This window comes from Perognathus longimembris, chromosome 18 (genome assembly GCF_023159225.1).
Source record: "Perognathus longimembris pacificus isolate PPM17 chromosome 18, ASM2315922v1, whole genome shotgun sequence".
Classification (NCBI taxonomy): Eukaryota; Metazoa; Chordata; class Mammalia; order Rodentia; family Heteromyidae; genus Perognathus; species Perognathus longimembris.
The window spans coordinates 51,246,237-51,259,244 of NC_063178.1; the positions used below are offsets into that span (position 1 = coordinate 51,246,237).

The 13,008-nt window shown below is 41.2% G+C and overlaps 2 pseudogenes; both read left to right on the plus strand.

The window, feature by feature from the left end:
* Positions 1-13,008, plus strand: part of LOC125367059 — a 101,034-nt pseudogene that overhangs the window by 54,588 nt on the left and 33,438 nt on the right.
* On the plus strand, positions 1,648-3,067 carry LOC125366837 (annotated as a pseudogene).

Consider the following 13,008-nt stretch of genomic DNA (forward strand, 5'->3'; position numbering starts at 1 on the left):
ATTGCTTTGAGCACACACACACACACACACACACACACACACACACACACACACACACACACACAGAGCCAGCCTTGGATCTTGATCCTTGGACCTGAACATTTACCCTGAGCTCTTTAGCTCAGAGCTAACACGCTCTTACTTGATCCAGATTCCCACTTTCAACTTATTGGAAAATCATTTCATGACTGGGCTTGTTTGGAACCACAATCCTCAGTTCTCAACCTCCTGAACAGCCAGGATGACAGTGACTGTAATCCTACATATTTACTTAGAAAATATTCCCTTAAATCCACCCTGCTTAGGTTAAGAAGAACTTAGGGTTTATAACCAAAATGTCTTACAAAATAAAAAATGCATTTTATTTCTAAAAGAAGCCACGATAAATAATTTCTATTACAAATAAGAAGAGTAGATTGGGAACATTGCTTTTCAGGGACTTTTATTTACTCACTAGCAAATTAAAATATTAAGTATGAACAGCTGGGAATTACCTTTGAAGTAAAGAGCACCATTTGTCCTTTAGCTGTGAAGAACTGCAATTGAAAATGAGAGAAAATATTATAGTATATTTCACATTCATGCTATGATTTTTAAGTCTGTCCTTAGAGATAAAAAGATTGTCGGGCTGGGGATATAGCCTAGTGGCAAGAGTGCCTGCCTCATATACACGAGGCCCTAGGTTCGATTCCCCAGCACCACATATACAGAAAACGGCCAGAAGCGGCACTGTGGCTCAAGTGGCAGAGTGCTAGCCTTGAGTGGGAAGAAGCCAGGGACAGTGCTCAGGCCCTGAGTCCAAGGCCCAGGACTGGCCAAAAAAAAAAAAAAAAAAAAAAAGATTGTCGGTCCATTAGTGTCAATGTGAGTATGGGTGGAATTAGAACCTGCTCATAACTGGGGTTTGATAGACTCTGGCTCTGACCAGTGATCTTACTGTGATGTGAATTAGCCTTTAGTGTGGAAGACACATTGGATTGATGTGGAAAAACTTATTTTCTACTGTGTGCTGCAAGCCACCTCAGCATAGGCAAGCTCACACCTGCACTGCCTTCAGTGTCCACAGTGATCGCACCAGACAGAGCAAGGTGTGCTGTTCAAATACAAAAATAGCATTATATACACTAAATCGTATGAAGAAACATCGATGGAATATTTTCAATTCAGTAAGCAAGGATAAAAATTGGCAATAAAAATGAAAACATGGGAAAATTGCTGTGTTTCATTTCCTTATAAAAATTTCAGAACTGTAATATGCTGTGTTATTTCCTGGGAAACATCCTGTTCATTGTTATGATCAATAATCAACACCATACCAAGTCTTTAATGATGAGTGGTAAGACAGCTAAGTTACTCCCAATCAGTATCTCTTTTGCTATTTCACTGTATGATTAATTTCTCCAATGTTTACATTTCATATCTAAGATTTTCTACCTTGCACGTTTTAAAAATCTGGTAATTGATACATACATAAAATCACCATGAATAAGAGTATAATATTTGAATGTTTGTGATATTTGTGTTTGTCATCATCACCTAGTATTGTTATATTCTCCTTCTTTAAAAAGATTGGAAAGAAACATGGTGGTTGGCTGGGGCCGCACCACAAGCATGACTATATGAAGGAAGAGGATGGTTTTCCTGAAGATGAGGCGACTGAATTGGAAAAAAAAACCTTAAGTTTTGTGAAAGAACTGGATACCTTTCCAAAGGTTCCCGAAAGCTATGTAGAGACCTCAGCCAGTGGGGGCACAGGTTTACTGCATCTATTAAACACTTGGATGCAAATGTTTAGAGTGGTGCCTGGTACAGATATATTTGTTAAAGTATTCTTCAAAGACAATTGGTGACATTTCATAGTATTTCTTCTCATGTGATGAATGAGTGCAGAGTTCCAGAGAGAATTGACATTTTGTTGGATACAATGTGCAATGTTTCTCTGATAGCATTTACTACTATGGATTTACTAACAATAATGGAATTCTCAGTATATCAAGATACATGGATGAAGTATGAATATGAAGTAGACAAACATTTTTCTAGTAAATTGAGAATCAATATAGATATTACTGTTGCCATGAAGTGCCAGTATGTTGGAGCAGATGTATTGGATTTAACAGAAACAATGGTTGCTTCTGCAGATCGTCTTATTCATGAACTAGTAATATTTGAACTTTCACCACAGCAAAAAGAGTGGCAGAGGATGCTACAGCTGATTCAGAGCAGGCTACAAGAAGAACATTCTCTTCAGGTTGTGATATTCAAAAGTGCTTCCAAAAGCTCATCCACTGCACTTCCACCCAGGGAAGACAACTTGTCGCAGTCTTCAATACGAGGCCATCTCAACGTTTATAAAGTAACAGGGACTTTTCACATAACTGTGGGCAAGGCAATTCCACATCCTCGAGGGCACCCGCACTTGGCAGCACTAGTCAACCTACAATTTTTCTCACAGAATAGATCACCTGTCTTTTGGAGAGGTTGTTCCAGGAATCATTAATCCTCTGGATGGAACTGAAAAAATTGCTGTAGATCACAACCCGATGTTCCAATATTTTATTACAGTTGTGCCAACAAAACGCCACATACAAAATTTCAGCAGAAACACATCAGTTTTCTGTCACAGATAGGGAGTGTATCATCAACCATGCTGCGGGCAGCCATGGAGTTTCTGGAATCTTCATAACATACGATCTCAGCTCTCTCATGGTGACTGTCACTGAGGAGCATATGCCACTCTGGCAGTTTTTTGTAAGACTGCGGTATTGTTGGAGGAATCTTCTCAACAACAGGCATGTTACATGGAATTGGAAAATTTATAGTGGAGATCATTTGCTGTCGTTTCAGACTTGGATCCTGTAAAGCTGTCCATTTTGTTCCCTTTGAGGATGGCCACACAGACAACCACTTACCTCTTTTAGAAAATAATACTCATTAGCACCTCCTGAGGGGAAGGAGAAAAAACATTTTTTTTTGCCTGAGACCTAAATACCTTTTTTTAAATAATCAAATATTGTGCAATATATTCAAAGAAAAGTATGAATGAGAAACTGGGAACATACTTTTTTTTTTAAAGGAACCAAAAAACCCCAATGTAAATCCTGTTAATATTGTGTCTGTCACAAGTGTCCTAGAAGAGACAATGCCACGAATCAGTGACGGCACTGGCCGGATGCTGGCGCCAAGATGAGCTTCTACTTCTCTCACACCTGGGGACTCTCCATCAAGAAAACCGCAGCTAAGGAAAAGGCTTTTTAAAGTGCAAATGTCACCTGCTTCTGTTTTTACAAACTTGATGTAAGAATAAAAGGTGTAAAACAAAAAAAAAATGATTGGAAATCAAGGTATGTAAATATTATTCCTCACAATCTGGCATATATTTTCTTTAGTCATGCATTAAGCTTTTACAACCATTACCTGGGTATTGTAAACCAAATCACTTTAAACATTAATATTTGAATTTTTGTGTGGAGGCAGTGTGTGTGTGTGTGTGTGTGTGTGTGTGTGTGTGTGTGTGTGTGTGTATGTATGAGAACACCATGAGTGGAATCAGTGGGCACTTAGCCATCCAATATTTATCATCTTATGAAACACCAGACTTTATTCTATGTCTGCTTGTTTTTCTTTTTTATTTCCATAAATAACAGCTCTTCTCCTTTCCAATGCTGTGCTGTCCTGAAAAGTGTTTCGCCAGGATAGTGAAGCCCACCTTAGACTTCCCCTAACTTGCCTATATATACACACACAATACCTGTTTACTGAGGCCATGTTGCAGAAACGTAATAAAAGCCATCTACCACACAACAAGGAGGCTGGACAGTGCAATAGCTTTAAAACTAATGGAGCTTAAAATGATCTAATAGCCACATTTTAAGTTTTCCCTAAAGAGTAGTTTGGGGGAAATGTCTACTCTTCTCTCTATGAGTTGCATCAGCTTCCTTTAATTTGCATCCAGAGTACCCACAGAGCAACAAGAACCCAGAACATTCCATGAAATCTGCCACGGACAAGTCCTGCAGAGACAGACACACATATGTCCACCTTCCCAATCATTTTTGATAATTTTTTCCAAGATGCATTCATCAGAGAATTAACAAATAGACAATGTGAGAACTATTTGTCTTGTTTGTCTCAATCTTCTGAGGACATGTGAGGTCTCTGAAGAGAGGAAATGTGAACTGCATGCTCAACATGTACCCAATGAATACACAGGTGGAAGTGAGGGGTGTGGTTTTGAGACCATGGATGATACACATTACACCACTTTGTGAATCCATGTGTTTCAGCCTGTCTGGGGCCATTCTCCATCTTCATGCAGGCTTAGAGATGTGCGCTGGAAAATTAACCTGTACTTTATCAGTAAAACCCATTTTAGAGCAATTCAAGCCCTTTACTGTTTGCTGACCTAGTTATATTTACAGAAGTAAAATCTATCTCCACAGGGAATTGTTGGGAGTGTGAAATAAAATTGCCAAGCACACTTGCAGGGTTCACTAATACTTGCTGACTAATTTCAATTACTGTGATGCAGTACATAGGTAACACCTGGCCTCCCCAGACTGAGCATCCACCCTCCCCCAAGAAGGTTTTCTAATCTTACTGAAAACCACTGGTACAGGCAGTGCAATACTGACCTATTTGAACATGGTGGAGTGTGTGCATAGAAGGTCATTATGAAGGTCAAAGTTGAGGGAGGAGCCAAGAAAGCAATCATATCAGAACATTTTTGTTTTATAGTAAATTCTAGATAAAATTGCATCATACTTTCCATCTTTTCGGGAAATTTTGCATGTAGCTTTGTGGATCCACCACTACCTGATATCTGTTAGTCTTACCAGAAAGTGACTGAATTTCTCCTGGGGCCAGCTCAAGACAAAGGACTTTCTGGAATTCCCATTCCCATTTCCCACTTTCTCCCCACATTCGGCCACAGACAGGATATGCAGTGGAATGATATGCTTTATCCTAAAGCATATCTTATATCTGCAAAAAGAAACTCCATGACTCTTACTTTGTTATCTTTTTTGTCAGAGTCATAGGGTTTGTACTGAGCGCCTGGGAGCTGTCTCTGAGCTTTGTTTCTCAAGGCTAGACCTCTATCACCTGGGACAGAGCTCTACTGCCAGCTTTTTGGAGGGGAATTAAAGGTAAGTTGTATGGACTTCTTGCACAGCCTAGATTTGACTGACATTCCTACGGTCACAGCCTCCTGAGTAGTTGGGATTACAGGTGTGAGAATACTGCCTTAGGCTTTTTAGTTTGTTACTTACTGATTAGGAAGGTTGGCTCAGGTTAACTGAACACATTACTCTCTAATCACTCTAATTATTTTGTCATATTTAACTCAGATAAAGCCAATCACTGTTATTATTATGCTTGTTTTATTTGCTTTTGGAGACAGGGCCTTTGTATGTAGTCTAGCCTAGTTTCTTCTTCTGGATCCTTCCTCCCTCAGACACTCTGTGCTGGGACTACAGGGATGGGCCAGCAGACCATGGGGTCTTCTTCACTCCTGACAATGCTCTCTGCAGGAGCCAACACAGGAGCTGCATGTGTACTTAGAAAAAACAGGAGATCTAAAACCATGCAGAAACAAATGGAAGAGCACATTGTGGTGGGCAGGAGAGTGTGTGGTCCACAAGTACTTGGTATTAGACACTAGCATCACATCAGTGAACAGGAAGAGGTGCCACTTCCTCCTCATCCAGCCTGTTCTCATGTGCACTGGGCTGTGGATGAGCAAGGCTCTGCTACTGACCTCTGGGCACACAAGTCTGTGAAGCTGGGCATCTTCCTCAGGAAGAAGTCTCTCCTGCTGCACACAACACCACACACAGGCTCTACCATGGTGTAGAGTTTTGTGTCCAGTGTAATGGGGACACAGTTCCACACATGGTACTCCCAATGTCAGCCTGACTCTATCATTCACACCCAGGGGACTTGGTTATTTGATTTTTTAACAGAAACAGAAAAGCTGTGGAGGTCAGATATAGGAACAGAGTCCTGTACCTTTTCTTCTCTAAGAGATGGGGAAAGAACAATGCCAGAAGCTAATGTACCTGTTAGAGGAAAAGAGAAGAATCTGGTAAGGGAGATGAAATGATAGAGCAAGGCTGAGGAGATGGCCACCACAAAGTGACTAAATGTCATTGGTCAACTTGAGAAAAGCATTTTTATAGCATGCCATGAATATTCTTAAAGAAGCAATTCCAAATTGCTTTTAATCGTGACACAACTGAACCTCCTTGAAATGTTATTCCCATTTTATTTATATCAGTATTCTGTTTTGGGGAAGCGAACAGATGAGAAGGAACACTGAGCAGGACATGATGCCCCTAGAGGAAGCACTTAGGTTTGCTGGCTGCACTGTGGTCCTCTGGGCAGCACTGTGGCTCTGTTGGGTATGATGATGGCACTGAACAGTGTGGAAAGCTTTGCTCGCTGCTCAGGCACTGGCAGAGCCTCCTCCACACTCGTCCATGGAACCTCTCTCTGTCTTCTCTGACAATGTGAAGACAACAGTCTTCACCTCAGCCCTGTACAGTGTGAACAGGGGTCACTTTTCATGAACAGGGCTGAAGGTCAGAGGCAGTTCACAAAGGTCAGGAGAAAGGAGACAGAACCCTGGCCAGGGCCACCCCTAGGAGGAACCTCAAAGCAGGTGTTTTCCAGACTACCTGGTGCAGGGCAGCCACGCATGGAGGGTGTGCTGGTCACAGTGAACATTTGTCTTCATCTGTTTCGCGGCTCTGGATAGCAGACATGGCTGCAGCTCCAACAAAGACCACAGTCAACTGCCTGGAGTCTGAGCACTGGGAATTCCTCTGTGACGTCACGATACTGAGGCTCATCCCCCAACTGCCAGGATGACACAGCCTCTGCCTTCCTGAGTGGCTCCTGGCAGATATAATATAATCTCTTTGAGATGGTTATCTGTTTGCCTTTGTGAGAAAGAGTTCACATACTACACACATTTTCCATTTCACTTCAACAGCCTTAGACTTGCTACAATGCATCATAACCCATTCTATGGGCTAAAATTTCTATGCTATTCAAATGCAGGGGCCTGGATATTTAATAAAGAAAAGATGTTTAGTTCATAATCAGGAAGGATGAAAGTCCTAACTCATATCATTGTGAAAATGGTCCTGTGGTCAAGGCCCTGGACTGGGTCATATCTCAGTTATCCGGAGCACTGTGGAGAGAGCCTATGCTGAGGCAGGATGATGGGGATATTGGCCAGAGCAGAAGTTCTGCTTTCAGTACAGTCCTCTCAGGAGAACTAAGGGGCTCTCCAGAGATTTCCTCATTCAGAGAGCACTCCCCAGTCATGAGGATCTTCCCAGGGCTTCCTGTTCCTGCAGACCCCAACGTTTCTCCACAATTTGCGCTGGTGCACGGCTTTCATCTGGAATCCTCTCCTGCTAAACCAAGCCAGAGCAAAGCAGAAGAACATTCATGCAGACACAGCGGCCCCAGGGTGAATGTAATGCAGACACCTGGGGTATATGCCCCCCGTAGCCATGCCCACTGCCTCCCCAAGCCTCTCACCAACCCAGGCCTAGGTAGTGCTCATCTGGTCTCCAACTCTGTGATCCTTTCTCCTGGAAACTTTTGCATGACCTAGACCATCCAAAAGAACTTATTTTTACTTTTACCTTTCATTTTCATCAGTGCATATTCATCCTTATTACTGCAGGAATTTATAAGCTCACTTCTTTAAATCACTTTAGTAATAACCTTTAGTACATTTTCTTTTTCTTTGTTCCATCCTTCGAGCCTGTCTTCCTATTTTCTTAGATTTCTCTCTCTCTGTCTCTTTCTCTCTGTGTCTCTTTGTGTGTAGGGGTGTGGGGGTGGGGTGTATTTTTCTTCTTTCCTAACTTGCTTTCTCTATTGTTTGCAAGTCGTTTAATTTGAACTCATGGCCAGGATGATTTTTCTGACCTTCTTTGCTCAAGGCTAGCAATCTCACCACCTGAGCAAAAACTACTTCCATCTTTTTGGTACTTTATTAGAGTTCAGAGTCTCCTGAACTTCAATCTATGATCCTCAAAAATCTTACATTTGTGTAGCTACGATTATGTACATAAGATACTGTCACCCAGCTAATTTTTCATTAGCTTTTTCAGAAAGTGACCTGATTCTGGATTCATTCATATATTCATATAATGCACTTTGGTCATATATTTTCTCTGTTATTCTAAGTACCCTTCACCTCATTTGCCTGTGTTCCCTTATCCTATTTTCTTCCATGCAGACAATTTTCTTCTAGGATCCATGACAGTATGTTTGTCATCGTGCCCATTGTAGGACTTTGGTTGGCCTCTACTTTGGCTTCTTGCAAATGAAGTTGCTCTCACCATCTTCCTCTACTCAGTCAGGCACTGTCATCCCCACGTGACAGGCCTTGGTTGGTGCTCAGCATCCCAGGCTGTTATGCTTCTTGAAGGGTTTCAGTGCTGGAGAAGCTCTCTGGCCCACAGAGTCATGGATTCAGTCACCAGGTCTCAAGACAAAAAAAGAAGCACACAGCACAACCTAGCTGGAATGGACAAGTCAAAGCAAGCAGACGAGCTGCCCAATTCCTGGAGAAGTGAGGAGAAGACAGAAATCCAAGTAGGGTTGTATTTCAGATTTCATTAAAGCCTTTCAAAACCAATCCAACACTGAGCCACACTGGGTCTGTAATCTCCAGAAGCTTCTCTGTTTTCACTTTTGTTTCATTGTAGGCTTATTGTCCAACTGAACAGAAATGACTGGGATATTTCACACATGCATAGAGCCTCCCAGGGACCAAATATCACCTTCCTTTGTGGACACCCACCTTTCCCCCATGTCTTTCATACAAAAGCCAGTATTTTAGCTTCCACACATGGAAGAATGGCTGTGTTTGTTATTTTGTATGGTACCTGTCCCTTCACATACTGTGCTCTAGTGCTGTCTTCCTTACTGCAAATGACACAGTTTCATTCTACCTAATTCCCAGGAATGGTTTGGGTATGTTTGCATGGTACTCGAAACTTAGTCTCATGAATTAAAACAAATGAATAGATGAGGTGAGTAGGGCTTGGAAGAAAAAGAAGCAAAGATACTTTAAAATTTCCAGGTGAACTATGGAGCTACTTGCTGGGATGTGGAAGTAGAACAGAGTTCTAGTTGACGGGAATGCAGAAAGAAGATGGTTTCACAATGAATGCCCGCAATGTAAGTCTCTGAATACAGAAGGTGGCATGGATTTGGCCTGGATGGTCACCTGGTGAACACCTATTGTCCTACTGGCTGGAGGAGGTTCCTGGAATTGATTTCCTTCCTCTTCTCCATATTTCTCAATCCATGGGTAGTGACATGAAGAGGGGTGCATTGGGAACCTTACCTGGAGATGTGAGCATGCCTGAGTTTCTTCTCATGTGGGTCTGTGGGGAGACTTGTACAAGAAAGCAGAAAGAGAGAGGGAAAGGGAGAGAGAGAGAGAGAGAGAGGAGGGGAGGGAGGAAAACTATGTATTGTCTTGTTTTGGGTGTTGCTAATCCTGGGGTTTGAACTCTGGACCTGGGTATTGTCCCTGATCTTCTTTAGCTCAAGGCTATTGCTTTACCCCTTGACTCACACTGTCACTTTTGGTTTTTGGATTATTTAATGTCTCTGGCACTTTTCAGCCTGGGCTGGCTTTGAACTATGATCCTCAGATCTCAGCCTCCCAAGTAGCTAGGATTAAAAGCATGTGAAACTGTCTTTTCTAAAAAAAAAAAAGTACTTGAAAAATTTAGGCTTCCTGCCCAGCTGAATACCACTAAAGTCTGACAAGTAACATTTTTGGAATAAAAATGTATATAAACATGTACAAATGTAGACATGTCCATAGGTAGATGGCAGATACGGAATTATATCTCAGTAAATATGAAATAATAATTTAAAGTCAGCATTGAGTGCTAACTTATTTATCTTTTTGTGTGCGTGCTAGTTCTGAAACTAGAATTCAGGGTGTGGTGCTGTCCTTGAACTTCGCTTGCTAAAGACTAGCATTTGATTGCTTAAGCCATAGTTGCATTTCTAGCTTTTGGGGGGTGAATTGTAGATTTGTCTCCAATTCCTGCACAGGCTTGCTAAGATCTGTGATGCTCAGATCTCAACCTCCTGATTCTGTAGGATTACCGGCAGGAGCCACCAGTTCCTGACTTGACAGCCAATTTTCTAAAAGAATTAAACTATGAAAGTTTTCTTTCTTGAATGAAATGGATAACCATACCAAAGACTGTGATTTTGAATTTAGAAATGTTTATTTTTGTTTTGTGCTAGTCCTGGGCTTCAACTCAGGGCCTGAGTCCTGTCCCTGGTGTCTTTTCAGCATTCTACCACTTGAGCCACAGTGCCACTTCTGGCTTTTTTTAAATTTTTACTTCTGGCTTTTTCTATACATGTGGTGCTGAGGAATCAAATCCAGGGCTTCCTGTATATGAGGTGAGCACTTTACCACTAGGCCATATTCCCAGCCAGAAATGTTTCTTTTTTATTACATGACTAAATATAACTGATTGCAGTATGTGCAATGTTACTGCCAGTTTGGTAATGATAATTATCAGAGTTTATCAGCCTTTTCTTTTTCTACAACTAGACGATTGGGCCCTATCCCAGCTTGAGGGTCCCAAGGATTTTTCTGTACTATTTTGTAATTGTTGATAAGCTATTTAAGAGAAATATGGATGCCCCATGTCAGTGCTTACTGCTCATAATCCTGGCTAGTCAGAGAAAAGACCTGAGGAACATGAATGGAAGACAGGCCGGTCAGCAAGGGCCATGACACTGGCTACCTCTAGTTGAAAAAAATGTTGAGTCGAGTTGTGTTGCATAAAATGGGTAATACTTGCAGAGAAGCCAAACATATTTCATAGTGAGGTTAGTGGAGTAGACCTTTGATATGCAATCATAAGAGTTCTTCCTGCAGGAATATCTACTCATGCACAGAATTCAGAGTTTCATTCTGCGCTGGTTATTTTTATTTATTTTTCTGATAAGGCCACCCAACATCTAAAGGCTGAGGATGCACTTATTTACCTAAAGGAAATACTTAGCTTCCTCACTTTTTGAAAGTACATTCACAGTTCCTGTTATATTTGTTTGTTGGCACACTAGCTTTGGGGGACCAATTTTCCCAGAAATGAACCCGCAGAACTATGCCTAATCTTTGATAAAGGCGCCAAAAATATAGGATGGAAGAAAGATAGCCTCTTTAACAAACGGTACTTGCAAAACTGGTTCAATGCCTGTAACATATTAAAACTAGATCCTTATGTATCACCCTGCACCAAAATCAATTCCAAATGGATCAAAGACCTTGAAATTAAAATAGATACCCTGAAAACACTATAAGAAGGAGTAGAAGAAACACTTGGGCTCCTTGGCACAAGATGAAACTTCCTTAACAAAGGCCCATAAACACAACAAAGAAAAGAAATGTTGGAAAAATGGGACTGCATCAAACTGCAGAGCTTCCACAGGGCAAAGGACATAGCTTGCAAGACAAACAGAAAGCCCACAGATTGGGAAAAGATCTTGACCGGACATGCAACAGACAAAGGCATCATATATAAAATACATGCAGAATTAAAAAAATTTAAATTCCTCCAAAACAAAACCACAAAGAATCAACAAATGGGCTGAAGACTTAAAAAGAGACTTCTCTCATGAGGAAAAGAGAGTGGCCAAGAGACATAGGAAAAAGTGCTCTACATCACTGGCCACAAAAGAAATGCAAAGCAAAACAACATTGAGATTCCACCTCACCCGAGTGAGAATGTCCATTATCAAGAAAACTAACAATAACAAATGTTGGAGGGGATATGGCCAAAAGAGAACCCTACTTCATTGTTGTTGGGAATGTAAATTTGTTCAGCTACTCTGGAAAGTGGTATAGAGATTCCTCAGAAGACTAAACATAGCGCTCCCCTATGACCTAGCAGCCCCAAAAGACCACAAACAAGAACACACTAAAGCTACCAGCACAACAATGTTCATCGCAGCACAATTTGTCATAGCTAGAATATGGGACCAACCCAGATGCCCCTCAGTAGACGAATGGATCAGGAAAATGTGGTACATATACACAATGGAATTTTATGCCTCTCAGAAAGAATGACATTGCCCCATTCATAAGGAAATGGAAGAACTTGGAAAAAATTATACTAAGTGAAGTGAGCCAGACCCAAAGAAACATGGACTCTATGGTCTCCCTCATAGGGAATAATTAGCACAGGTTTAGGCTAGTCACAGCAGAGGATCACAAGAGCCCAACAGCTATACCCATATGCAAAGATAAGATGATGCTAAGTGAAATGAACTCTATGTTATGGAAACGAGTGTTATTTCAGTGTTGTAATTACTCTCGACATGCCATGTGAAACCATAGTGTCTTTTCTTGATGATCCTCTTGTATCCCCTTCCTGTGGTTGTTCGCGTGCTATCACTGTATCTCATCTGAGTGCCCTGGATACTGCATATACTGGTATTAAAACAGAAGTGAACTGGAATATCAAAATGGAGAGACAAATGATTCCAAAAGCAATACTTGCAAAACCATTTGGTATAAACCAACTGAACAACTCATGGGGGGAGAGGGAAAAGGTGAGGGGAGAGGGCGAGTGAGGGAGGAGATAACAAATAGTCCAAAAAATATACCCATGTCCTTACGTATGAAACTGTAACCCCTCTGTACATCACTTTGACAATACGTAATTATTATTAAAAAAATAAAATAAAAAAATAAAGGGGAAAAATATGGCAACAGATTGCCTGTGTAAAACTCCAATGTTCTAACGCACACAAACACACATACACACACTAAAACTGGCATCATTGCTTTTCCTGTAGCATGAGTGGAAAACAGGATTTGCAGGGAATGAGAATCACCAGGAAGGAGAATCAGGAAGAAGAGGGAAATGAAGTTGAAGATAATCAAAGTAATTTATGTAAGGAATTGGAATAATGAAATCTGCAAAAAAAAAAACTACT